We start from the raw sequence: 27,065 nt of genomic DNA, 5'->3' as shown, positions 1-27,065 counted from the left end.
GTGAACTAGATTATTGACTCTAGTGCAAGTGGGAGACTGAAGGAAATATGCCCTAGAGGCAATAATAAAGTATTATATATTTCCTTATATCATGATAAATGTTTATTATTCATGCTAGAATTGTATTAACCGGAAACATAATACATGTGTGAATACATAGACAAACAGAGTGTCACTAGTATGCCTCTACTTGACTAGCTCGTTAATCAAAGATGGTTATGTTTCCTAGCCATAGACATGAGTTGTCATTTGATTAACGGGATCACCTCATTAGGAGAATGACGTGATTGACATGACCCATTACGTTAGCTTAGCACCCGATCGTTTAGTATGTTGCTATTGCTTTCTTCATGACTTATACATGTTCCTATGACTATGAGATTATGCAACTCCCGTTTACCGGAGGAACACTTTGTGTGCTACCAAACGTCACAATGTAACTGGATGATTATAAAGGTGCTCTACAGGTGTCTCCAAAGGTACTTGTTGGGTTGGCGTATTTCGAGATTAGGATTTGTCACTCCGATTGTCGGAGAGGTATCTCTGGGCCCACTCGGTAATGCACATCACTATAAGCCTTGCAAGCATTGTGACTAATGAGTTAGTTACGGGATGATGTATTACGGAACGAGTAAAGAGACTTGCCGGTAACGAGATTGAACTAGGTATCGAGATACCGACGATCGAATCTCGGGCAAGTAACATACTGATGACAAAGGGAACAACGTATGTTGTTATGCGGTCTGACCGATAAAGATCTTCGTAGAATATGTGGGAGCCAATATGGGCATCCAGGTCCCGCTATTGGTTATTGACCGGAGAGGTGGCTCGGTCATGTCTACATTGTTCTCGAACCCAAAGGGTCCGCACGCTTAAAGTTACGATGACAGTTATATTATGTGTTTATGTGATTTGATGTACCGAAGGTTGTTCGGAGTCCCGGATGTGATCACGGACATGACGAGGAGTCTCGAAATGGTCGAGACGTAAAGATTGATATATTGGATGACTATATTCGGACACCGGAAGTGTTCCGGAGAAGTTTCGGATTAAACCGGAGTGCCGGAGGGTTACCGGAACCCCCCGGGGAAGTATTGGGCCTTAGTGGGCCTTGAGGGGAGAAAGAGGGCAGCAGCCATGAGGTGGTGCGCCCCCTCCCAGAGGAGTCCTAGTTGGACTAGGAGAGGGGGGCGCAGCCCCCTTTCCCTCTACCTCTCCCTCTCTTTCCTTCCCCCCTTCTTCTCCTAGTAGGACTAGGAAAGGGGAGTCCTACTCCTACTAGGAGGAGGACTCCCCCCCTCTCCTTGGCGCGCCCCATAGGCAGCCGGCCTCCCCTTACTCCTTTATATACGGGGGCAGGGGGCACCTAAGAACACACTTGATATACGATATTTTAGCCGTGTGCGGTGCCCCCCTCCACCAGATTACACCTCGATAATACCGTCGCGAAGCTTAGGCGAAGCCCTGCGTCGGTGGAACATCATCATCGTCACCACGCCGTCGTGCTGACGAAACTCTCCCTCAACACTCGGCTGGATCGGAGTTCGAGGGACGTCATCGAGCTGAACGTGTGTAGAACTTCGGAGGTGCCGTACGTTCGGTACTTGATCGGTCGGATCGTGAAGATGTTCGACTACATCAACCGCGTTGTGATAACGCTTCCGCTGTCGGTCTACGAGGGTACGTGGACAACACTCTCCCCTCTTGTTGCTATGCATCACCATGATCTTGCGTGTGCGTAGGAATTTTTTTGAAATTACTACGTTTCCCAACAGTAACAAGCTAAACGTCGAAGTCCACGCGGAACTACTAGCGAGACTGAAGTCTCTCTGCAGAACATAAAATAAGGAAACGTGAGTACAAATGTACCCAACAAGACTTACATCAGAACTATCTACATATGCATCGGTATCAACAAAGGGGTGGTGGAGTTTAACTGCAGCAAGCCAGCTTTGACTCGGTGGCTATCCTGAACTACGACTGCAAGTAACTCTTTTGAGGTGGCGCACACGAGTCCACATATTCACCATACCAATACACCACTATGGATCCACCCCCGTCTCCCTACGAGAACGCCATCCATAGCACTCACGCTTATCTTGCACATTTTAGAGTATCCACTTTCACTTGTCTATGAACTGTACAGGCAACTCAGAAGTCCTTTTCCGCGGACACGGCTATTCAAATAGATGATGTTAACCTTGCAGGGGTGTACTTCTTCACACACGCTCTCGCCACTTACCACCATGTACACGTCATGTATCTCGGCAACCTTCAAGAGGAAGCCTGGCGAGGGAGTCGGCCACGACCTGACTAACCACACAAGTCTCCCGTCCAGGTTTATCGCCTATTCGGGTTCCATCCGCAAGGAGATCCGGTCGGGGTGTCGCTCACGGCCCCAAACGATGTGTACAGGGTTCCAAGCCCACCAAACGGGCGACGCTTGGCATACCCGGCCACGGTGCCTAGTCTGTCCCAAGCCCACCTGTACCGGGTGCCACTTGGTAGACTACTAACACTACCTACAAACACCAGAAACTAGTTGCAACTCCTGGACAAAGATCGAGTTGGTTAATAAGCCGGGAGGGGCCGAGTTACCGGAACCCAATGTGTGGTAGTAACTGTTCATGGATCACAAACACAGAACTCAGTTCCTGAGGATGGCTGCAATGAGACAACCCACCATGTACTCCTACATGGCCTCTCACCGCTACCTTTATCAAATCGTGTTCACACACTTAGCTCTCAACAGTAGGACATGTTCACCACATTCCAATTCATCCCCGATGAACCAGACCTGACTAAACTCTAAGAAGTAGCAGGCATGACAAACAAGCATGAATGAGTAGGCACATCAGGGCTCAAACAACTTCTAGTCATGCTAGTGGGTTTCATCTATTTACTATGGCAATGAAAGGTCATGCAGAGGAAAGGGGTTCAACTACCGCAGCATGTAACAGTTGAATCATTGTTGTCCTAATGCAGTAAAAGAGAGCAGGAGCGAGAGAATGGGATTGTATCAGAATGAACAAGGGGATTTTCTTGCCTGACACTTCTGAAGATAGTATAGCTCTTCATCGGTGTCATCGAACTCATCGTCGGAACACGTCTATCAAAAGAGAACAACACCGACAAAGGAACAGAAACAACATTCAATTCAATGCAATGCACAAGCAAATGAATGGTATGACACATTAAGGTACTGAATTGAGCTAATGCAATAGCAAGTCATTTTAATTGAAGTGGAATTCAAACTACGTCAAATTCCAACTCCAAACCTATTTTTCAAATTACCCTAATCATGTTTTATCCAAAACAGTGGGGTTAACTTTCTCAAACATGCATGAACATGGCATAAATAGATTCTTTGGATTTTTCTGATAATTTTTCATATATAACTTATTTCATTTGGAGTTACGGTTGATTTTATATGATTTTTAGAAGTTTTGCACATTTTATGGAATTTCCAATTTATTTAGAAATATGAGTATTCTTGTAAATGTGTTTACGGCGTCAGCACTGCGTCAGGGCGACGTCAGCAGTTGACCAAAGTCAAAACTGATAGGTGGGGCCTACCTGTCATTGAGCTAGTTAACTGGCAGGGTTAATTAAAGTTAGACTATTTTAAGGCGGTGTTTAATTAGGATGTGGGGCCCATGTTTCAGTTGCACGGGAGGGTTAATTAGCGGCTTAAACAGGGATTAGTCGGCGGCTAATCACCGACGTAAGCAGGGCACATCAGAGTTGCCCGTCCGGCCAACTCCGGCGACGAGGCTCGGTGCGGCTGTGCTTGTTGGAACCGGCGCAACAAGGCGCGTCGGTTGGTGGCCTCGGGAAGGCCTGGGGTGGCCGGGTGTGTCGCCGGCGTCGAGGTTTAGCGGCGGCGGAGCTCGGGCTCGAGCGGGTGCGGGGTTTCAGTGTGAGCTAGAGCAAACGGTGCGGCAAGTTCGCTTCCCGGGGACGTGGTGAGCATGTTGGTGCTGCTTAGGAGAGCGGGGGGAGGTAGGGAGAGCAGGGCTGGCCGGCCATGGCGGCGGTGGCGCTCGGGAGCTTGCAGGGCAGCGGCTAGAGGGCGAGCGCGACAAAGGGAGGAGGGGGAAAAGAGTGCAGGTCTCACAGCGGATCTTCTGGTGTGGACGGCGAGCTCGGGGAGGTCCCGAAGCCGGCGAATCGATGACGGCGGCCGTCAGGGCAGAGGATGAAGATGGCGATGGTGGCGACGCTGCAGGGCTCCTGCGGTCCGCGTGCCTCATTGTGTAGCTCCACGGAGTCGTGGCAGAGCTCGTGGTGGCGCTGGTTGGGTGGGTGGTGGCCTATAGCCATGGCAACGGCAATGGCACGGTCTCGGGCTCACGGGAAGAGAGGAAGAGGGAGCCAGAGGAGGGGGAGAACGAGGGGAGGCTCTGGGCATCTCCGTGGCGTCGCGAGGATGTCGGGGAGGCTGCCACCGCAAAGCAGGAGGTGGAGGCCTCCGCGTGCGCGCGTGCTACTTCGCCTCTGCCTACTGGCAGAGGTTGAAGACAACCGCTCTGCCCCAGTGGGCTGGACTGGTGCAGCTGGGCCGGCTACAGGTAAGTGTCCCAGGTACGGGTCTTTCTTTTTATTTCTGTTTTTTATTACTTTGCCACTGTTTTGCAAATTCAAAGGAATTCAAAACAATGCAAAATATTCTCTGACCATTTTTATGTTGCTTCTTGGACTTCTCCAAAAAGCACACAAAATATATCAGAGGTATTTGGAAATATATCCCATATATATTTGGGTATATGTCCAAATTCAAATAGAATAGTGATTTAAATTTAGTGCCCAAAATATTCCACAAAAATGTTCACTATTTTTGGTTTGGTCTCAAAGCCTTGCCAAAATTATCAAACATTTATGAAGGCATTTCGGAAACAATGAATGCAATTTAAATGGTTCTTGCCCTTCTTTTAATTGATTTCTGAGGCTTTCACTTTCCTCAATTTAAGTTTCTTGAATTTAAACATGATGCATGCTCACTGATGCAACTATTACACTCAGGTGTTCTAGGGCTGTGACAACTCACCCCCACTAAACAAGAATCTCGTCCCGAGATTCAAGACGTAAGGTAAGAAGACAGAGGGAACACTAATTAATCTCACAAACTTCATGATCCAACAGCCCTTCTCGAAGATGTTGATTCATTTCTTCATATTGATCTTTGACGTCCTTGCCTTTGAGATCTTCAGCAAAAGACTACGACCAAAGGAACGGGAGCTCTACCAGAATCGATCTTCTCAAAGATCGAGCAACTCAGGATCAACTCACGGAGTGAGACGAAAGAACGTCTCTTGAGCTGAGACACAAGACACACATTGAGAGGGATGGAGAGGGATAGATAACGAATGTTCAACTTGGTAGGCAACAATTCCACGCTTAAGTAGATGGTGCATGGTTTCAGAGTAGCAAGGAGATGAATTGCTATGATTCCATATCAGGGCACCTTAGAGAAGGTGACTCGTAGAATTATTCCCTTAAGTGGCAAAAAGAATTACTTTTGATACAAAGGTCATTGAAACTCTTTATACCAGCCTGAGGCATTTCACACATGATCGTTTAAAGGAGTTCGGAGAAATGGCATGCTCAGACTAGAATGGATGATGTGGACTACCTTGTTGAAGACAACGCAAGGGATGATTTTGCTTGCGCGTGCTCTCAAGAACTTGAGCATTTCCATATTCATCAAGGTTCTACCAACATCCGTGTCAAGGATCGTGGCAACACAACATACTACCATGATGAATAGTGATGGACGATGCAGATGCAAAGGAAGATAACACCTTCTAAGATTTCACCTTAGCGAGGCCAAGGAAACAAAATCTGGATGATCGACTGAGAGACATTTAGCACTCCGCTTGTAATGTTCTCCTTGATGTGCTAGCGTAACCCACTTATAGCTATGGTTTGGTATCTATAACATCAAGTAAAAGGTCGGACTTCGGGAGCACAAGAATACATAAGGAATAACTACGGAGGTAAATCCTACGAAATCCTTATGGGGAGGAAGCCAACTTCCTCAATCAAAACACTACAATAATAGGTCTTCTGGCTGGGTGTGTCGCCGGCGTCGAGGTTTAGCGGCGGCGGAGCTCGGGCTCGAGCGGGTGCGGGGTTTCAGTGCAAGCTAGAGAAAACGGTGCGGCAAGTTTGCTTCCCGGGGACGCGGTGAGCATGTTGGTGCTGCTTAGGAGAGCGGGGGGAGGTCGGGAGCGCAGGGCTGGCCGGCCATGGCGATGGCGGCGCTCGGGAGCTTGCGGGGCAGCGGCTAGAGGGCGAGCGCGACAAAGGGAGGAGGGTAAAAGACTGCAGGTCTCACAGCAGATCTTCTGGTGCGGGCGGCGAGCTCGGGGAGGTCCCGTAGTCGGTGAATCGATCACGGCGGCCGTCAGGGCAGAGGATGAAGATGGCGATGGTGGCGACACTGCAGGGCTCCTGCGGTCGCGTGCCTCGGTGTGTATCTCCACGGAGTCGTGGCGGAGCTCGTGGTGGCGCTGGTTGGGGGGTGGTGGCCTATAGCCACGGCGACGGCAGTGGCGCGCTCTCGAGCTCACAGGAAGAGAGGATGAGGGAGGCAGAGGAGGAGGGAGAACGAGGGGAGGCTCTGGGCGTCTCTGTGGCGTCGCGAGGATGTCGGGGAGGCTGCGACCGTGAAGCAGGAGGTGGAGGCCTCCTCGTGCGCGCGTGCTACTTCGCCTCTGCCGACTGGCAGAGCTTGAAGACAACCGCTCTGCCCCGGTGGGCTGGACTGGTGCAGCTGGGCCGGCTACAGGTAAGTGTCCCAGGTACGGGTCTTTCTTTTTATTTCTGTTTTTTATTACTTTGCCACTGTTTTGCAAATTCAAAGGAATTCAAAACAATGCAGAATATTCTCTGACCATTTTTATGTTGCTTCTTGGACTTCTCCAAAAAGCACACAAAATATATCAGAGGTATTTGGAAATATATCCCATATATATTTGGGTATATTTCCAAATTCAAATAGAATAGTGATTTAAATTCAGTGCCCAAAATATTCCACAAAAATGTTCACTATTTTTGGTTTGGTCTCAAAGCCTTGCCAAAATTGTCAAACATTTATGAAGGCATTTTGGAAACAATGAATGCAATTTAAAGGGTTCTTGCCCTTCTTTTAAATTGATTTCTGAGGCTTTCACTTTCCTCAATTGAAGTTTCTTGAATTTAAACATGATGCATGCTCACCGATGCAACTATTACACTCAGGTGATACCAAAGCTATCAGGACCCCGATCCTAAGTCACACCGATCTAGCATGTAACACCTCATATCACTTTGCGGCCTCACGCACGGTATTCCCACGGGTGTCGCCTTACCTGGCCCGGGACCGTTTGCACCTTTTGGCTCACGTATATGATAGTGTCGTAGCATCCATATGACAGAGAACCCGGGCCGACATGACTAGTCATGAATCCAAAGTGGCACTAACTTATGGGGACAGGCATACATGAAACAACATCGAGCATGTCGGTCGTCAGCGTGTGAATCCGGGCTGTAGCAACTGGGCTAACAGGACTCCGGTAAACCCGGGCTGTAGCAGGCTAGCAGGACTCCCAAAGTCACTGCGTGACATTTCCCCGAAGGGACAGACACAGGAACGATGTGAATCACATGCCGGCCAGTCTAGGTGTTCCGGAGCAGTAGTGCTGGGCTAGCAGGACTCCGATAAACCGGGATGTAGCAGACTACCAAGACTCATTGGAAGCACCAGACTACATTTCCCCATAAGAGAGGCTACCAAGGATAAACAACTAGATTGTCGCATCCCACACATACCAAGCATTTCAATCATACACACAATATGCTCAATATGTGCAAATACAACATGGCATCACAACAGGACTCTACGACTCAGAGTATTTATTCATTAGGCTCCGAGGAGCCAAGTATTACAAGCATGGGTCTCATGACCCAACATACAGAGCATACAAGCAACAAGCACATGCGGAAGCTTAACTTGTCTGAGTACAGTCAACTACAAATGAAGAAGGCTGAGAAGCCTGACTATCTACAAGACCCTCCCAAGGGTACAAGATCGTAGCTGAGGTAACAAGCTAAACGTCGAAGTCCACGCGGAACTACTAGCGAGACTGAAGTCTCTCTGCAAAACATAAAATAAGCAAACGTGACTACGAATGCACCCAGCAAGACTTACATCAGTCCTTCCGGGTTGAACTCCCACATACAGAGAGATCGACGTTGGCATGGCAGGAACAGACGAACTAGCATAACCTACATTACCTTAACAAGACTGACATCTCTCTTGAGGAGATCTCGGATGCGACTTTGCAATCTCGGCACGTCATTAACTGGCCCCCAGTCCAGCCCCTTGTTGGCCCATGACGCCAGTTGTGGCGGGGGGGCCGAGCGGTAGGCGGGGGCAGCTACCCACTTCGTACTTCGGGGAGCTATGATGTAAAACCACTCCCGCTGCCATAAGTTGGATACCTCCGGGAAGGAACCCTTTGGCCATGGAGCATCGGCGCCTTTGCTTATTATGGCACCTCCGCACTCTGCATGTCGCCCATCGATCATCTTCGGCTTCACATTGAAGGTCTTGAGCCATAAGCCTATGTGTGGGGTGATGCGGAGGAAGGCCTCACACACGACGATAAACGACGAGATGTGAAGGATGGAATCTGGAGCTAGGTCGTGGAAATCGAGCCCGTAATAGAACATAAGCCCTCTAACAAAGGGATCAAGACTGAAGCCTAGCCCTCGGAGGAAGTGGGAAACAAATACGACACTCTCGTTGGGTTCGGGAGTGGGGATGGCCTGCCCTTGAGCAGGCAGCCTGTGCGAGATTTCGGCGGTCAGATACCTGGCTTCTCTTAGCTTCTTCATGTCCTCCTCTGTGATAGAGGAGGCCATCCACCGGCCTTGAAGGTTGGATCCGGACATGGTTGAAGGTCCGAAGCACTTAGCCTGAGCCTTTGGTGTTGGATCTCGAGGTGGGGGAAGGGAAGGATCGAGAGCGAGAAGAAAAGGACAGGCCTTGGCCCCTGTATAAAGAGGGCGAATATCAAGCGTCCTCCGCGGGGCCGTTTGGAACTTGCCTAAAATCGAGGAGTCATACTAACAAGCACATTTGGGTTACCCCCACCCGTATTGAGGAGAATCCCGTGATAAGGGGAACACGATCTCTGCTTCAACAAGACGTGCCAATAAAACCGCCTCGCAACACGTGCAGAGGCAGGCAGGGAGAAATGGTTCGTAATGACCGGGCCGCGGCAGGACGTCACGTTATGAAAAGTTGTCAGCAGATTAGATTAGTGGAATAATATACTCTCTACGATGGTGTGTGGAATTTGTTTTGCAGTGTCGGACACGATCCTTGTGTTCAAAATCTTCTATGGAGTATTTAGAGGAGGAACCCGCCTTGCAATGCCGAAGACAATCCGCGCTCCGGACACATCGTCATTGAAGCCTGGTTCAGGGGCTACTGAGGGAGTCCTGGATTAGGGGGTCCTCGGACAGCCGAACTATATACTTTGGCCGGACTGTTGGACTATGAACATACAAGATTGAATACTTCGTCCCGTGTCCGGGTGGGACTCTCCTTTGCGTGGAAGGCAAGCTTGGCAATTCGGATATGTAGATCTCCTCCCTTGTAACCGACTCTGTGTAACCCTAGCCCCCTCCGGTGTCTATATAAATTGGAGGGTTTAGTCCGTAGGACAACAACAATCATAATCATAGGCTAGCTTCTAGGGTTTAGCCTCTACGATCTCATGGTAGATCAACTCTTGTAATACTCATATCATCAAGATCAATCAAGCAGGAAGTAGGGTATTACCTCCATCGAGAGGGCCCGAACCTGGGTAAACATTGTGTCCCCTGCCTCTTGTTACCATCCGCCTTAGACGCACAGTTCGGGACCCCCTACCCGAGATCCGCCGGTTTTGACACCGACAACGACTAGCAAGGATGTTGCCGGGCACACTGAGCCTGCCCAAGAGCAACTGACTCCGGCAGGGCGTCAAGCCCTGGCCGTAGAGACAGCCGCTCCCATGGCAGAAGAGATGCCTTTGGTTCTTGCCGTCGAGCCCCAGGCTCTGGCATGGGCACATCATACCGTCCGATTCCTCCAAACAGGGGAGCTTCCTGAGGTGCAGGAAGAAGCGGAAAAAGTAGCCCGTCGGTATGTCCTGTACCAGTTCGTCAATGATGTCCTGTACAGGAGGAGGCCGAATGGTGTGAAATTGAAGTGCATCCCCCGGGAGGAAGGACTGGAGCTGTTGGCAGAGATCCATGGGGGCATATGTGGCTCCCACATAGGGTCGAGGGCCCTTGCCGTTAAGGCGTTCCCGCAAGGTTTCTTCTGGCCCACCGCCCTCCAGGATGTGACGACAGTAGTAAACAAGTGTGAAGCGTGTCAGTTCCATTCAAAGAAGGTTCATCAACCAGCTCAAGCCCTTCAAACAATCCCTCTCTCCTGGCCATTCTCGGTCTGGGGGCTCGATATACTGGGCCCCTTCCCCCATGCAGTCTGGGGCTTTGAGTACTTGTATGTTATGATCGACAAGTTGACAAAGTGGCCAGAAGTGGAAGCAGTGAGAAAGGTGACAGCACAGTCAGCCGTCAAGTTCTTCAAGGGACTGGTCTGCCGCTTTGGTGTGCCAAGCAGAATTATCACCGACAACGGCACACAGTTCACAAGCCACACCTTCATGCAGTACATTCAAGACCTCGACAACAAGGTCTGTTTTGCTTCCGTCACACCCTCGGAGCAACGGCCAAGCGGAGAGGGCGAATGCTGAAGTGTTGCGAGGCCTGAGAACGAAGACCTTTGATAGGCTGCACAAGAGCGGAAGGCGCTAGATTGATGAGTTGCCGGCGGTTCTTTGGTCGATCAGGACGACGCCAAATCGAGCCACCGGTTAGACACCCTTTGCCCTAGTATATGGGGCGGAGGCAGTTCTCCCCACGGAACTCATATACGGGTCACCTCGAGTCCTCGCTTATGATGAGCTTGAGCAAGAGAAGTTGCAGCAAGATGACACAATGCTCCTTGAGGAAGATCGTCTTCAGGCGGCTGTGAGAGCAGTACGCTACCAGCAAGCCTTGCGCCGCTACCATAGCCGCAAGGGTCATGCCTGAAGCTTTGAGGAAGGCGACCTTGTTCTTCGGCGCGTTCAGTCAGCCAAGAATACCAACAAGTTGACGCCGAAGTGGGAAGGCCCTTATTGGGTAATACGAGTCACCAGGCCCGGCGCAGTCCTCCTGGAGACCGAAGATGTCGTCCCGTGAGTAATTCCTGGAACATCGAGCATCTTCGCAAGTTTTACCCATAAGGCGCGGCTTGCCGGGCCCCCCGGCAAGCCACCTTTTGTACAAGCTTTGCTAGCAAGGCAAGTAACCCCTTTGTACAAAGCCAGGCGCAGACCCTGAGCATAAATAAACGAAGCGCTGGCGCCCTAAGTTCTACCATGCATGCTAGGTCGAGTCCCTTCCTTGGTTAGGGTTGATAGTGCTTAGCGGCGGCTAACCCCTAGCCCAGAGGTCGAGTGCGCGTCTCTTTGTCTCTTTTCTGTCCTCTTTTAGTTCGCAGGGCACATGAGCACTTCTGCTGAGCTACTTGGAAGAAAAGGCATGGACCGACGTCCCAACCCCGGCAAACCAAGGTTCCGGGGGCTGCAAGTACAAGGATCCAACCACGGCAAGATGAGATTGCCGGGGGCTGCAAATCCAGATAAGTCTTTTATCCTCTGTCATGCATTTTGTTATGAAAATGGGATATGTGAAACCTCGTTTTATTTCTAGGCCACCGTGCTCTCCTTTTCTATACCCAAGGATTATCTCCTGGGCCCGGATTTGGTTGTAGTCGCGGCGGCAAGGAAATAGGATGAGGAGCCTAAGCCCGCTTCATCCCTGCCTCCGCCAAGGGTGCGAGAATGGTCGAGCGAAGTGGGGGACGACAAGGCCTATTGTCGGGCGGAAAACGTTTATCTTAAATGGTAGCAAGGATTCGCTCTTGTCGTGGGTTCCATCCACGAACGAAAACCCCCGGCAAACACCCCTTTTTCATTAAAAACATCCCGTACAGGTACAATTCATACGAAATGAAAAACATGAATAAGGGGGATTACAAGCTTTAAATTTAACAAGGCCCGAAGGCTTACAGATTAAAAAAGAGAGGAGATGCCCGTAATCCCTTTCTTGTCCCTCTCCTCAGGAGGCAGGTCAAGGAGGCGAAAGAGCGAAAGGGGCGCCTAGGCGAGCTACGAGCAGCAGAAAGCACCAACAGAACACCTCGGTGGCCGCCCACGGATGGGCCGGTGATGACGGTGCCGGGAAAGGAGCTGGAAGACGAGGCGGCAGGACCAGCAATACGCGATGAAGGCGTCGGTGCCCGCGTACTCCAAGTTGACGGCCTTGCGGCCCGCCCTCTTCCTCTTCCGCAGCCTCCCGACGCCAGCCGCCCAAGGAGACGGCCCCGAGAAGTTCAAAGAGCTAGCCCCTCCCCCGACAAAACTCTGCCGGAGGAGCGGCCAGGTGCAGATGCTGCTGCTGCCGCACCCGCCCAGGCGCGGGGCGTCCGACGCCTAGTCGGACTCGTCCCTGTCATCTGCCCCGCTCTCCTCCTCGTCACTTTCGCTCGAGGAAGACCTTCCATCGTCGGAATCTCCGTCGGAGGAGCTCTGCATGCAGCACTTTAGGCGAGTCCCGAAGTCTACGAAGACCTTGACGGAGAGCAAGCCGTCCTCCATTAATTTGAAGTAGAGGACGAGCCCCGCTGTCAGGCTGTGGATGTGGGCGAACATCTTCCATCCACGACGGAGGTACATGACCCGAGGAGCCGGGAAGTCGATGTCGACCCGTGTGCCCCCATTCCCACAGCCCCTCATTGGGGCGGGTCATGCTCCATTTCCCGAGCAAATGGGGCGGGAAGACGAAGACGGCGATGCGGAGGCCGACGCAGCCTGATGAAGAACTCGCGAGGCTGGTCTCCAACATGGCCTTCCATCGGAAAAGGCCTCATTGGCGGGGGCGAAGCTGGCGCGCCGCCCCGTCCTCCTCTTCCCCGAGCACCACGACCACTGCCCCGGCCTCGCCCATGGCGTCGCCCCCTCCCCCGTCCCCTCACGGCCGGCTCCACTACCGCGAGCTCAGGAGGAGGAGGGACGCGCTGTCGAGCGGCGACCCTTGCCGCCACCGTCGAGGGACCGGATTCCCTTTCTCCATGGCGTGTGAAAGGAAGAAGCAGAAGCAGGAGGAGATAGATGAAAGAAGGGTGCGGGATGCCATCCCCCTCCTTATAAAGGGGCGGGGTCGGGGCTCGGCCGCCCCTCTCGGCCAATCCAGCCACCAGAGGCGCAGGGAATCGAGACCGACCGCTGCCCCAATCAGCGACGGCCCGGTTTCCTGCCTCCACCTCTTGCCACCCCAAGCGCATGGAGGACATGCGGCGAACATGCAGAATTGAGGGGATGGGTGAAGCGACCTCTCCCCACCCCGTGATCGTGGGGTGTGGACGCCTTGAAGACCGCGACCCGGCCCCACGCAGTAAATGAGCCGCACCTCCATGCCTCCCTCTTTTTATGGGGAAGGTGCGAGCCGCCTCTTTACCATGATGTGACGCATGCATGGGGAAACTGATGAAGCCATGTACCTAGGGTAGGGTCATAGGCCTGACCTAGACACCCTCCCCTAGGACTTCACCCTAAAGCCAGAAGCAATCGAAGAGGAGTCATCATCCACTCGACCATAAGGCATTCCACTCGGAAGACTCGAAGTCACTCGACCGCCAAAAGATCTAAAGCCAATCTACACTGCAACGGTCGGACATTACATCATAGCTTTAATGGTCATTATGTTTCTTTATTACTAGCGTTACCAGTAACGCCACCCTCTTGATGTACCTTAAATCCCTTGTAAAGTGGGCTGGCTGGGGTCCTGGCGCACTCTATATAAGCCACCCCCCTCCACATGCACAAGGGTTCGCACCCCTGTAATCACACATATGCATAATCTAGTCGACCGCCTCCGGGCTCCGAGACGTAGGGCTGTTACTTCTTGTGAGAAGGGCCTGAACTCGTAAAACTCGTGTGTAAAACTTCGCCATAGCTAGGATCTTGCCTCTCCATACTACCCCCCTATTCTACTGCCAGTCTTAGTACCACGATAGTTGGCGCCCACCTTGGGGCAGGTGTCTTAGCGACTTGTTAGAGAAGTTGCAATTTTTCCGATCCCCATCATCATGGTTTCTGGCGAAGGATTGGCCGAGGGCCACGAGATCTGTCTCGGCGCGCTCGTGTTCGTCGCCGATGACTCCGCTTGGCTCCAAGAGGCTCCACTCGAGTCGAGGCGCTCCCTGTCTGCGGGACAACACACTTTCGCGCGTGCGTCTGTGGTGTCCTTCTGCGGCAGCCGTCGAGTCAGTATCGGTTGGCTCCTGTGGCGTCCTCGCTCCCTGCTGCTCGCCGGCGCAAGCGTTCCGCTCGTTCGCGGCTCCAGCGGCGGGTGAGGCACGCGGTGGCTCGCCAATCGGCCGCCCCACAAGTCGCGGCAATCGAGCCCGACGAAACTCTTTACAGCCTGTTCAACCTGTCGACTGGCTCCGTCGAGACCGCATCCGAGTGCGACAGTAGCAACCCCGCGGCGGAAGTCCTGATGGTCAACGGACCGCGCAATCCTCCTGGCTTCCCCCGCGACGACGGTGGCGATGGCGGAGGCGATCCGTCGCACGTCCACGAGGAGTATCGCCCCCGAGCCCCTCTCCTCACAGCAGAGGGAGGAACTTCGTTGCCGTAACATGGATGCGCTTCACACTCCTATCGTTGGAGAAACCCCCGAGGCCCGAGCCTTGGAGGAGGCGCGCCTGGCCAACTTGGCTGAGCGCACTCGACTGGAGAATTTCCAGCACGCACTCGACGAGCGTGCTCGGCAGCGGATTCCTGAGTCCAGTCGACGACAACTTTTTCTGCCTCCAACTCAGATATACCGAACTCTGATTCAGAATCTCACAGCTGCAGCCTGAATAGCAGAGTCGATTCAGCCCTCCCAGTCAGAAGCTGGCAGAGGTTTGATGCAGATCCGGGCGTTACTCCGGGCAGTGGGAGAACAAAACACAGCAGTACCTCAGTCGCGGAATAGGATCCATAGCAGATCCGTGGTAGCAGACAGAGTCCAGTCGGCTCACAGCCCAAGATCGCCCCCGAGGCGTGAGGGATGTGGAGACCGACGAGATCAGTACAGAAATCGTGAGCAGTATGATCACCGACTCGACCACGATGATCGTCGTCGAGTGCCCACGCCTCCCCCATGGAGTGGGTCATACGTGCCTCGGCAGCACGATGACAGACGCCCTCACAGTGGTGGGCGAAGGATTCCAGTCGACCCCTGAGTGCCGCGCTTTGATGCGAGATCTATTCTCGTTCAGGGTCTGGTTGACAGGAACAGAGCTCACAGAGAAGGTCATGACAGAGATTGTCCGACCGGCAGCAGAGTGCATGTCTCAGGTCCAGAGTGTTTCAGCAGAGCCTTGATTCCTCCCAACTTCAGGTTGGCGACTGGAATCAGCAAGTTCACTGGTGAGTCCAAGCCTGACACTTGGCTTGAGGACTACCGAGTGGCTGTTCAGATTGGTGGCGGCAATGACAAAGTGGCCATGAAGCACCTTCCTCTGATGTTGGAGGGCTCGTCCAGAGCGTGGTTGAATCAGTTAGCACCTGGCAGCATATATAGTTGGGAGGAACTCGCCCGAGTGTTTGTTAGAACCTTTGAAGGTACATGCTAAGGGAGTCCTGGATTAAGGGTTCCTCGGACAGCCGGACTATATCCTTTTGCCGGACTGTTGGACTATGAAGATACAAGATTGAAGACATCGTCCCGTGTCCGGATGGGACTCTCCTTGGCGTGGAAGGCAAGCTTGGCAATACGGATATGTATATCTCCTCCCTTGTAACCGACTCTGTGTAACCCTAGCCCCCTTCGGTGTCTATATATACCAGAGGGTTTAGTCCGTAGGACAACAACAATCATACCATAGGCTAGCTTCTAGGGTTTAGCCTCTACGATCTCGTGGTAGATCAACTCTTGTAATACTCATACCATCAAGATCAATCAAGCAGGAAGTAGGGTATTACCTCCATCAAGAGGGCCCGAACCTAGGTAAACATCGTGTCCCCCGCCTCCTGTTACCATCCGCCTCAGACGCACAGTTCGGGACCCCCTACCCGAGATCCGCCGGTTTTGACACCGACATTGGTGCTTTCATTGAGAGTTCCACTGTGCCATCACCATAAGGCTAGATGGCTCCTTCGATCATTGACAACGATGCGATCCAGGGTGAGGTTTTCCTCCCCGGACAGATCTTCGTATTCGGCGACTTCGTATTGCGGGCCAACTCGCTTGGCCATCTGGAGCAGATCGAGAGCTACGCCCCTGGCCATCAGGTCAGGTTTGGAAACTTGAACTATACTGCCGACATCCGCGGAGATTTGATCTTAGACGGATTCGAGCCCATGTCAGGTGCGCCGCACAATCACGACGAGCATGACTTAGTTCTGCCATCGGATAGTGGTCGGGAGATCACACCTGCAACTACTCCGGCCCTCAATCCGGAACAAATTGCGCCATCTGAGGATGGGTTGATGGACCCCGCCACGGAGGCCGCACACTCAGTGGTGATAGAGCCGAATACTGACTTCACCTCCCACGAGACCCGTGTTGCTGAACCGTTGGATTCATCCCCGACCATGGGATCCGAGCCGCCCACGTCCGGGCCTATCGAATCCGATTGGGCACCGATCATGGAGTTTACCTCCGCGGATATCTTTCAGCACTCGCCCTTTGGCGACGTGCTAAACTCATTGAGGTCTCTCTCCCAGTCCGGAGACCCTTGGCCGAACTATGTCCGGCTAGGATGGGATGCGGACGACGAAGAAATTCGCTCCCCACCCACCACCCACTTGGTAGCCACTGTCGATGATTTAACCGACATGCTCGACTTCGGCTCCGAAGACATCGACGGGATGGACGACAATGCAGGAGACGAACAAGAACCACTGCCCACAGGGCGCTGGACTGCCACCTCATCACATGACATATACATGGTGGACACCCCCAAAGAAGGGGATGGCGATAAGACAACAGAGGATAATCCCTCCACGAAGCAATCCAAGCACCGACGTCAGCGGCGCCACTCTAAGTCTCGACATAGCAAAAGCAGCGATACCAGCACAAGAGAAAGTAACGCTCCGGATAGTGCCGAAGACGACCATAATCCCCCTCTAGCCAGACCTCGAGCGGGAGGATGAACAAGCTAGCCCTCCAGAACAGGCAGCAGACAGAGAATCAGAGGATGACAATTACATGCCTCTCTCCGAGGAAGAGGTGAGCCTCGGCGACAAAGAATTTATCGTGCATGAGGATCCCTTTGAGCAGGAGCGCTTCAAGCGCCGGCTTATAGCCACAGCAAACGGCCTGAAGAAAAAGCAACAACAGCTTCGAGCTAATCAAGATCTGCTAGCGGATAGATGGACTGAAGTCCTGGCGGCCGAGGAATACGAACTCGAGCGCCCAACCAAGAGTTACCCAAAGCGCAGGTTGCTACCCCAACTCGAGGAGGAAGCATTGAAACCCACATCACCAGCATATGATGCGGCTGATCGGCCACCTCGTGGCCGAGACAGAGAGCCTTATCAGCCCGAAGTCCAGCCCGCACCCCGCCACCATTCAAACAAAAATACCAAGGCCCGGGGTAACACGCGAAACCTGCGAGACGTATTGGAAAACAAAGCAAAACATGCAAGATCGATCTACGGATCACCGGGGGGGGTGCCCCAACACGGGACGATGCTCGTCACGCCAGATACACTAAAAGAATATCCGGCCGGGCCGAATACAGCAGACAAGACTCGTATGAACTACGTCGTGACATAGCCCGGCACAGAGGCGCCGCACACCCCCCTATGCTTCACCGATGAAGTAATGGATCATGAATTCCCAGAAGGGTTTAAACCCGTAAACATTGAATCATATGATGGTACTACAGACCCCACGGTGTGGATAGAAGACTTCTTCCTCCACATTCACATTGCCCGTGGGGATGACTTACATGCCATCAAGTATCTCCCACTAAAACTCAAAGGGCCGGCTCGGCATTGGCTCAATAGCTTGCCAGCAAACTCCATCGGAAGTTGGGATAGCCTGGCAGATGCATTCCTGGACAATTTCCAGGGCACTTATGTGCGACCGCCGGACGCTGACGATTTAAGTCATATAACTCAGCAGCCAGGGGAATCGGCCAGGAAATTCTGGACCCGGTTCCTAACTAAGAAGAACCAAATTGTCGACTGTCCGGATGGAGAGGCCTTAGCGGCATTTAAACTTAACATTCGTGACGAATGGCTCGCCTGGCACCTCGGCCAGGAGAAGCCAAAATCCATGGCAGCCCTCACGACACTTATGACCCGCTTTTGCGTGGGCGAAGATAGCTGGTTGGCTCATAGTAACAATACAGCAAGCAAACCTGGCACGTCAGAGGCCAGGGATAGCAACGGCAAACCACGACGCAACAAACATAAGCGCCGCAAATATGGTGAAAACACCAAAGATACGGCAGTTAATGTCGGGTTTAGGGGCTCAAAGCCCAGTCAGCGGAAAGGGCAACTCAAAAATAACAATTCGGGTCCATCCAGTCTAGACCGCATACTCGATCGCCAATGCCAAATTCATGGCACCCCAGGAACGCCAGCCACCCATACCAACAGAGAATGCTGGGTCTTCAAACAAACCGGCAGGGCAGGCGCCAAAAACGGAGACGGGGGGTCTCAAAGCGATGATGGCGACGAAGAGCCCAGATCACCGAACACAGGACGGCAAAAGAAATTTCCCCCGCATATTCAATCGGTGAATGTGGTAAACACCACCCAAATTCCCAACTCGGACCGGATATGCACCCCTAGGGATGCCGACTTAACGGAACTAGTCGTCCCACAATATAAACTAGGGCCGGTCACCTTCAACCGCACGGATCGTCCGGTTAACGCCAATCAGGGCAATCCAGCCGCACTAGTCCTCGACCCAATAATTGACGGGTTCCACCTCACACGAGTCCTTATGGACGGTGGCAGCAGTCTAAATCTGCTTTACAAGGACATAGTGCGCATGATGGGCATCGATCATTCGATGATCAAACCCACTAAAGCCACTTTCAGAGGCATTATACCAGGTGTGGAAGCCAGTTGTACAGGCTCCATTGCCCTTGAGGTAGTCTTCGGATCACCAGAAAATTACCGTACCGAAGAGTTAATCTTCGAAATCGTCCCTTTCCGCAGTGATTATCAGGCACTGCTCGGACGAACCACGTTTGATCGATTAAACGTGGTGCCACATTATGGCTACTGTAAGCTCAAGATGCCCGGTCCACGAGGCGTCATCACGGTTAATGGCAAGGCCGAACCTTCCCTCGGCACCAACAAGTACAGCACTGCCTTAACAGCAGAAGCAACGAGCAGCCAACGTCCAAGCTCCCGGACACCGTCAAGGGACTCCGAGCTACTTCACGGAAGGATAGCCCGGCTCGTCCAGAGCTCAATTAAACACTCCGGCGAAGGCCAGGACAGGCCGCACTCAGCGGCTCAACCGCTCTCCGGCACACAAACATTTCTTACATTTCCTTCGCAGGTCCACCTCTGCGCCGACCTGGACGGGCGATGCGGAGGCAGCTTGAACGCGCAAGGGAATCCTTAGACATTCCCCGCAATGACCATCTGGCTATATTACGGATCCGCACTCAGCTTCTTCCCCCTGGTCGCAGCAGGTTTCGCAATCATATTCCTTTTTTATCACATTACCAATACTCATACGCATAGACGTACTATTCAAATACAACATGTGGATTTATATGACGCTTACCTGCTGTTATTTCTTATTGAAATTCTTTTGTCAAGTGGCATCCGTACACAGCGATATGCCTTAGAATATGCCAGGGGCTTCGTTTTACCCATAACACGGCAATAAAGTGCGAACACCTTCATGGAAGTTTGGCACCCCGAAACTATAGCATTATATGCATCAGCTCCGAATCATGTCTTGGGTCAATAGTTGGGTTTGCCTGGCTCCCATGTTTTGGTACCTTATGTTCCGCTATATCGGCTAAGGTAGCACTGGGAGAACTACTGCGATTGTGTCCCGGTTCTTCTGGACGAGCACCTTAGTAGAGAAAGCCAAAAACTGACTGTCATGATACGGCGAGAGCTGGTCAGCTGTTCGAGAGGTCACAAAATCTTTAAGGATTTCTCCCGCATAATGCCATAACCAATGCAGCGTGTGATGGATCGGTTTTTCTTCCGATCAGGTGCTTATAGAGCCCCTAGTACGGTCTTCCGAACACTAGGGGCTGCGCCGACCTTACTAAAGCTCCTATGGCTAAGTGAGAGTGATAAAGACCTATAGTCCGATTGCCTGGTTCGTTGTGCTGAGCACCTCCTTCGAAGGACCCAAAACTGGGATAAAGAGTGCTCAGGTTTATCCCGAACACCCCCGTACTTCTTACGTGGGGGCAGAAGCCGACGACTGGCCACCTCTCAGGTTTAACATATAAAACGGCTGCACAGGAGGGTAAACTTTTATATAACATGCAATAAATAAATGACCTTGTTCAAACATTACAAAGGAAAACATGATTGGCATTCATGGAAATATAATGTCCTTGGTGCATAGCTCCGCTGCAAGGTAGGATCCTTTCCGGACACTCTCATAATATAATTCGGGCTTGCGGTGCTCCTTCCCCTCTGGCGGTCTTTCGGTCATCAGCTTTTCAGCATCCATCTTCCCCTAGTGCACCTTTGCATGGGCGAAGGCCATTCGCGCACCTTCTATACAGACCGACCGCTTGATGACGTCAAGTCGAGGGCAAGCGCTTACAAGCCGCTTCACGAGTCCGAAGTAGCTGCTTGGAATCGGCTCGGCAGGCCATAGTCGGATAACCAAATCTTTCATGGCTAGTTCCGTCCCCTTATGCAGTTCGATCAGCTGTTTCAGTTGATCGGCAAAAGGCACCGGATAATTCGGTGCCAAATACTGCGACCAGAAGAGCTTATCTGCAGTGTTCCTTTCTTCGGCTCGGTAGAATTGGGCGGCATATGATATGCTGCGGGGTAGCTCGGCAAATACCCCTGAGAAATCCGGATTCAAAATTAGAAACATAGTTTTCCCCACAAATACTTTCTTTACATGGAAAAAGCCTTACCCGCCGCGATCTTTCTTGCCTCTTGGATCCCCTGCAGGGCACTTTGGGTTTCCCCCCGGGCATCGCTCGTGGCCTGATGCGCCTTGGTGAGTTCGGATTCTTTCTCCATTAAACTCTGCTCCAAGGTCTCGCATTTCCTCACGGCCTCTTGCAGCTCCTGCTCAGCTTTAATAACCCTGGCCTCGTGCTTCTCACGAAGAGCCTGCTCTGTGGCTGCCTTTTTCTCGGCCTCGGCTACAGCCTTCTTAAGGGCCTCGACTTCGGTCATAATCCCTAGCTCAAATCATGAAGCTTATTTCATACTGAAAATTCATTCGCAATAAACGCGAACAAGACTTGTGCATACCTTGTTTATCTCTTAACTGCATTTTCAACTGGCCAAGTTCCTCTTTGGCCCGCTCCAGACTTTGATTCAGTCCGGAGATCTCTGCAGTATGAGAGGCAACAGCCGCTACAGACGTCTGCATATAACAGAAGAGAAATAGATGTCATTCAATGAGTCTTCCCGCGAACATAAATTCGGTCCTCTGTCCGGTTCTTTCTTTCACCGAACAGTGTATTAGGGGCTACTATCTATACTATGACACTCTTGGAAAAACAAATAAAACATACCTCAAAGCCTCTTACAAGGCTGATACAGGCTTCGTTCAGTCCACTCTTAGCTGGCTGAATCTTCTCAATCACCGCACCCATAAGGGCACGGTGTTCATCAACGATGGAAGCGCTCTTCAGCGCCACCAACAAAGCATCCGACACCTCTGGTTGGACAGAGGTTGCCGGTGTAACAGGCACGCCCCCTCCAGCTGAGGGAGGCTGCCTACTTGATTCTGGAGCCGTATAGATCTCCGGAATCGCATCGGGCTGGGAGCCGAATTCAAGCTGGCCCCCGCCGTCAGCTCCCATGGGAATCTTTTCCCCCATGTGTCCGGCCCCTGAAGTTTGACCTCCAGGCGCCGCCTTCATGGTCTTTTCCTCTCCTCCTTGGCTGGGGTCCTTCTGGGACGAAGCCTCAGTGTTATGCACCTATTTGGAGGAAGGGGCCTTTGGGGGCCTCCCGCTCTCCATAGCATCCGAGCTCAGCGAATCCTCTGATGAGGATTGTTTGGTACGAGACCTCGCCGGACTACAAAAAATATGGCTTGGGTTAAAATACTATGCCATGATGAGTCTGGACGCCTAAACGTACTCGGATTTTATATACTTACGAGTTCACCAGGGGCTGGGCCCTGGGATCCCATGCCGGGCTGCTGTCAGCGGCGACAGTGGACTCCTCTGGAAGAAGAGCCTTTCCCCTTTTGGGCAGCTCGGCCTCCAAGTGTACGGAGGCCGTCCTCTTCTTTCTCCCCCCCGCAGGGGATTCATCTTCCTCCTCCTCCTCGTCCTCTTCGGAGGCAGAACAGGCATCAGAGCCTTCAGATATTGTGTCCAAAGTGCCGCGGCGACGAAGGCCGCCCGAAGTCTTTTTGGCCTCCTTCTTGGCCGTCTTCTTCGGCACCTTGTAAGGCGCCGGGACCAGCATCTTCGTCAGAAGTGGGACGGCTGGTTCTTCGGGCAGCGGGATCGGACAATGGGTGCGCTCCGACTTCTTCGTCCAGCCCTGGGAGAGTTGTGTAAAACGCGTTAAGCGCTTCCTTTGGGTTACGCGGATAAAAAGTTTGATGACTTACCGAACTTGCAGGGCGGGACAGTTGGTACCCGCGGTCCTCGACGGAGTCCGGCCATGATTTGCTGGACTTGAAAAGCACCTTCCAGATGTCCTTGTGCGAGGAGCCGAAAAGATCTCGCAAGGTTTGGTGCTTGGTCGGATCGAATTCCTATAGATTGCAAGTCCGGTGCTGGCAAGGCAGGATCCGGCGAACTAACATCACCTGGACTACATTGACAAGTTCAATGTTCTTGTCTCCCATATCTTTAACGCGCGTCTGGAGCGCCGACAGTTCGTAGGTCGAGGACCAGTCCAGGCCCTTCTTGACCCAGGATGTAAGCCGCAGGGGGCAACGGATCAAAACTCGGGAATAGCGGCCCGTTCCGTGCCGCGCGGCTCAGTGATATAAAACCACTGATGTTGCCACTCCTTGACAGAATCATTAAAGGTTCCTGTTGGCCATATGACATTGGGCATCTTGCTCACCATAGCACCCCCGCACTCGGTGTGCTCGCCGCCGACCACCTTGGGCTTCACATTGAAAATCTTCAGCCATAAGCCGAAGTGTGGCGAGATGCGGAGAAAAGCCTCGCACACGACAATGAATGTCGAGATGTTGAGGAAGGAATTAGGGGACAGATCGTGAAGATCGATCCCATAGTAATACATGATGCCGCGAATGAATGGATGGAGGGGAAACCCTAGCCCGCGGACAAAGTGAGGGAGGAATACAACCCTCTCGTGGGGTTCCGAAGTAGGGACGATCTGTCCCGCCGTCGGGAGACGGTGGCTGATTTTCTTGGCCAGGTACCCGGCCTCCGGAAGCTTTTTGATATCCTTCTCTCGGACGGTAGAGGCCATCCATTTGCCTCCTGCTCCGGATCTGGACATCTTCGGAAGGCCTTTTGTGGGCAGAGAAGATGAACGCTTGGGTACTGGAGCTTGGGCGGAGGGGAATGAATCGGGAAGTAGAAGGTGTGGGTGCGAAAGGGAGTCCTTATCCCCTTATAAAGGCAGCAACTCTTGTAAAGGCTAGCTTCTAGGGTTTAGCCTACACGATCTCGTGGTAGATCAACTCTTGTAATACTCATATCATCAAGATCAATCAAGCAGGAAGTAGGGTATTACCTCCATCGAGAGGGCCCGAACCTGGGTAAACATTGTGTCCCCCGCCTCCTGTTACCATCCGCCTTAGACGCACAGTTCGGGACCCCCTACCCGAGATCCGCCGGTTTTGACACCGACAGCTGCGCCACAAGTACAACGTGCGCTCCATCCCAATGCGCGAGGACGACGAGGTGCAGGTCGACTGCAATCTTCTCCTTCGGAGCTGCGCCACAAGTACAATGTGCGCTCCATCCCGATCCACAAGGACGACGAGGTGTAGGTCGACTGCAACCTTCTCCTTCGGAGCTGCGCCTCAAGTACAACGTGCGCTCCATCCCGATCCGCAAGGACGACGAGGTGCAGGTCGACTGGAACCTCCTCCTCCTCAGAGCTGCATCTCAAGTACAAAAATGTTCTGAGTGAAGAATAAATTCCACTCGAAGGGAAGCACAAGCATATTCGGAGATAAACCAAATCCAGATGAATCCTAAGGTTCCGACCGCGGATTAAAGTACTCGGGCATCAAGCCCGAAGGAGTTTAACGGTTACAAAAATCACTCGGCATCCCGAGGCAAATTTAAGGTGGAGCATAAAAGTTTGTTCACTCCGCAGGAGGAGGGCTGGCAGGCTCGACGAATTCATCCAGGTCAATTCCGCCGGCAATCCGAGTGGCGGCAGCAATGAAGGTCTCCATGAAGGATTGGAAGTCATGCTTCTTGGTGTTGGCAACCTTGATCGCTGCCAGCTTCTCTTCTCGCGCTTCCTTGCAGTGGACACGAATCAAAGACAGGGCCACATCAGTACCGCACCGGGCAGAAGACTTCTTCCATTCTTGCACTCGACCGAGAATCTCATTAAGTCGAGTCATCAGAGACTCGAGGTCATTCTGGAGTGTTGCCCCTGGCCAGACTGCTGTGTCGATCCGCGACATCGCGACCTTCAGTCGAGCAAGATAATCAGCAACACGAGATTCCAATCGGAGTACATTCATGGCAGCCTTGTCCTTCACCGGAGAATGGATGGGTTCCAAGCTTGTCTCAACTCACCCAGTCTCTTCCTCGAAGTTCCGGCAAAATTCTACACATACAATTTTAAGATGAGTCAGCGGTTATATATCGAGTCAACAATGACAAGTTAGTCGGTTCAAAGAAAATACCTTCAAGCATGACGAACAGCTGCTTGGCAAGACCTCCCAGATAGTTCTCCAGATCATCCCTCTTGCGAGCAACGCCTTCCATTTTATCATTCAGATTGTTCTTGTCCTTTTTCAGACGGGTCGCTTCCTTATTGGCTCCATCAAGGGCAGTTTTCAGCTTGGTGTTTTCTTCCTCTAGTTTGCCGATTGAAGCTAGCTTCTGTTCGGCGAGTGTAGTTTTATCGTCAGCTGCTTTCTGGGCGGCCGCAAGATCTTGGTCCTTTTTCGCCAAAGCTTGATTCATTTTCTCTGAAGGAAACAACGCTCAGTTCAGAAAAAGTAAAATAGAACCTGGTACAAAGACAAACCAGTCGGCAAGCTTTCTCTTACCAGCAGCTTCATCCTTGGCCTTCTGCAGATTTGTCTTGGCCAGTTCCAAATCGAGGTTGAGCTGAATCTGTTTTTCTCCAATTTAGCAAAACGAACTCCGAGTTCACAAGATTTCTGTAATCAAGGGACAGTCAATCGACAGATGGAAAGATCAGTTACTTCAGAACAATAGTTCGATAAATTCAAGTTGTTTTCAGACAGCAGTCGATTGCCCGCAGTCAACCACGGTCTCGGGGACTACACCCAGTGGGTGCACTTAGCGTGCCCCGACTGATCCAGTTTCCACTCGACGTGGATTGTCCAGACCGAGTGGAAAAATCCGATTCTCATACCACAGTTGACTGTCTGCAGTCAACTATGGTCTCGGGGACTACACCTAGTGGGTGCACTCAGCGTGCCCCCACTGGTTCAAAGATTCAATTGACAACAACACAGTCAGCTTAAAGTGCGAGTTTGCTCAGTGGAAAATCAAAACACCCAGTGGGTGTATAGATGCGAAGCGCAGACAAATGAAAAGATTCTTTGAAAGAAAGTTTTCAGGTACCATATCCTAACAGAACAAGCCAAAAGAGTCAGTCGACAATCTGCTAACCTGGACGTTGCTCTGGAGAGCGGAGCTGGCATCATAAGCAGCTTGGCTGGCTTCCCGCACCATCTTCATCTTCTCCATCATAATGCCCGCCTAGCGTATAGCCTCTTTTGTAGCACCCACCTGGTCCTCTGGGATGTGATGTGCAGCAAAAAGTGATGGTGGATCGGCGGGAGTCTGTGCGGCTGACGCTGAAGGCTGAGCACTCGACAGCGGTTTGGCGAAGGAGACGGAAGTCCGATTGGCATTGCCAGTGTCCTGAATTACCGGTTCCGCCACCGGCGTCGACTGAGGTGTCTTGCCAGCAGACGTTCTCCTGTTTCTTCTCCCCAAGGACCTCTGTGGCTCGTCCTCGTCGTCGTCGGGGAGGTCAATGACGTTGAGAGGAGCTGTAAAAAGATCAGTCGCCAAAAGATCATCTTCGATTGGTTATATCGCAGTTCAATCGACTAACCAAAGACAAGATCGCAAAGATTATACTTGGGTTGGAGGTGACCGCATCTTCCATGTCCTCATCCTCGTTTTTGGAAGCAGAGGTCCCAAAGGTAGTGGCACTGCTAGTTTCAAGATTCGATCAGTCAAACCAAGGAAAAATAGACAACACATAATTCCGGGTAACTTGAAGACAAGACACTTACGCAGAGGCGACAGGGATGTCGATTTTGAATCTGGGCAGCGCCTTTCGGGTCTTCTGCGGTACGACCTTGGATTGTTTCGGAGCCTTTTCAGTCGGCGCCGGAGAAGACATCCGAGGATGCTTCGACGACTGCCCAGTCGGAGCGGTTGCCTTGTTGCGGACGCTTGCGGGATCGTGGGTGAGCTTGGACCGCCTTTCCCTGCGGGGAGGTGTGTCGACCCCTTCTTCATCACTCGGGTCGTCGCTCTCCTCGTCCCCTTCACCGTCAGAATGCCACTCGCCGCTTTCACCTCCGCTTGCCTCCCCTTCCGGGTCCTGCTCCTGCTC

This window comes from Aegilops tauschii, chromosome 5 (assembly GCF_002575655.3).
Source record: "Aegilops tauschii subsp. strangulata cultivar AL8/78 chromosome 5, Aet v6.0, whole genome shotgun sequence".
Lineage (NCBI taxonomy): Eukaryota > Viridiplantae > Streptophyta > Magnoliopsida > Poales > Poaceae > Aegilops > Aegilops tauschii.
Note: the sequence above shows the minus strand (reverse complement) of the source record.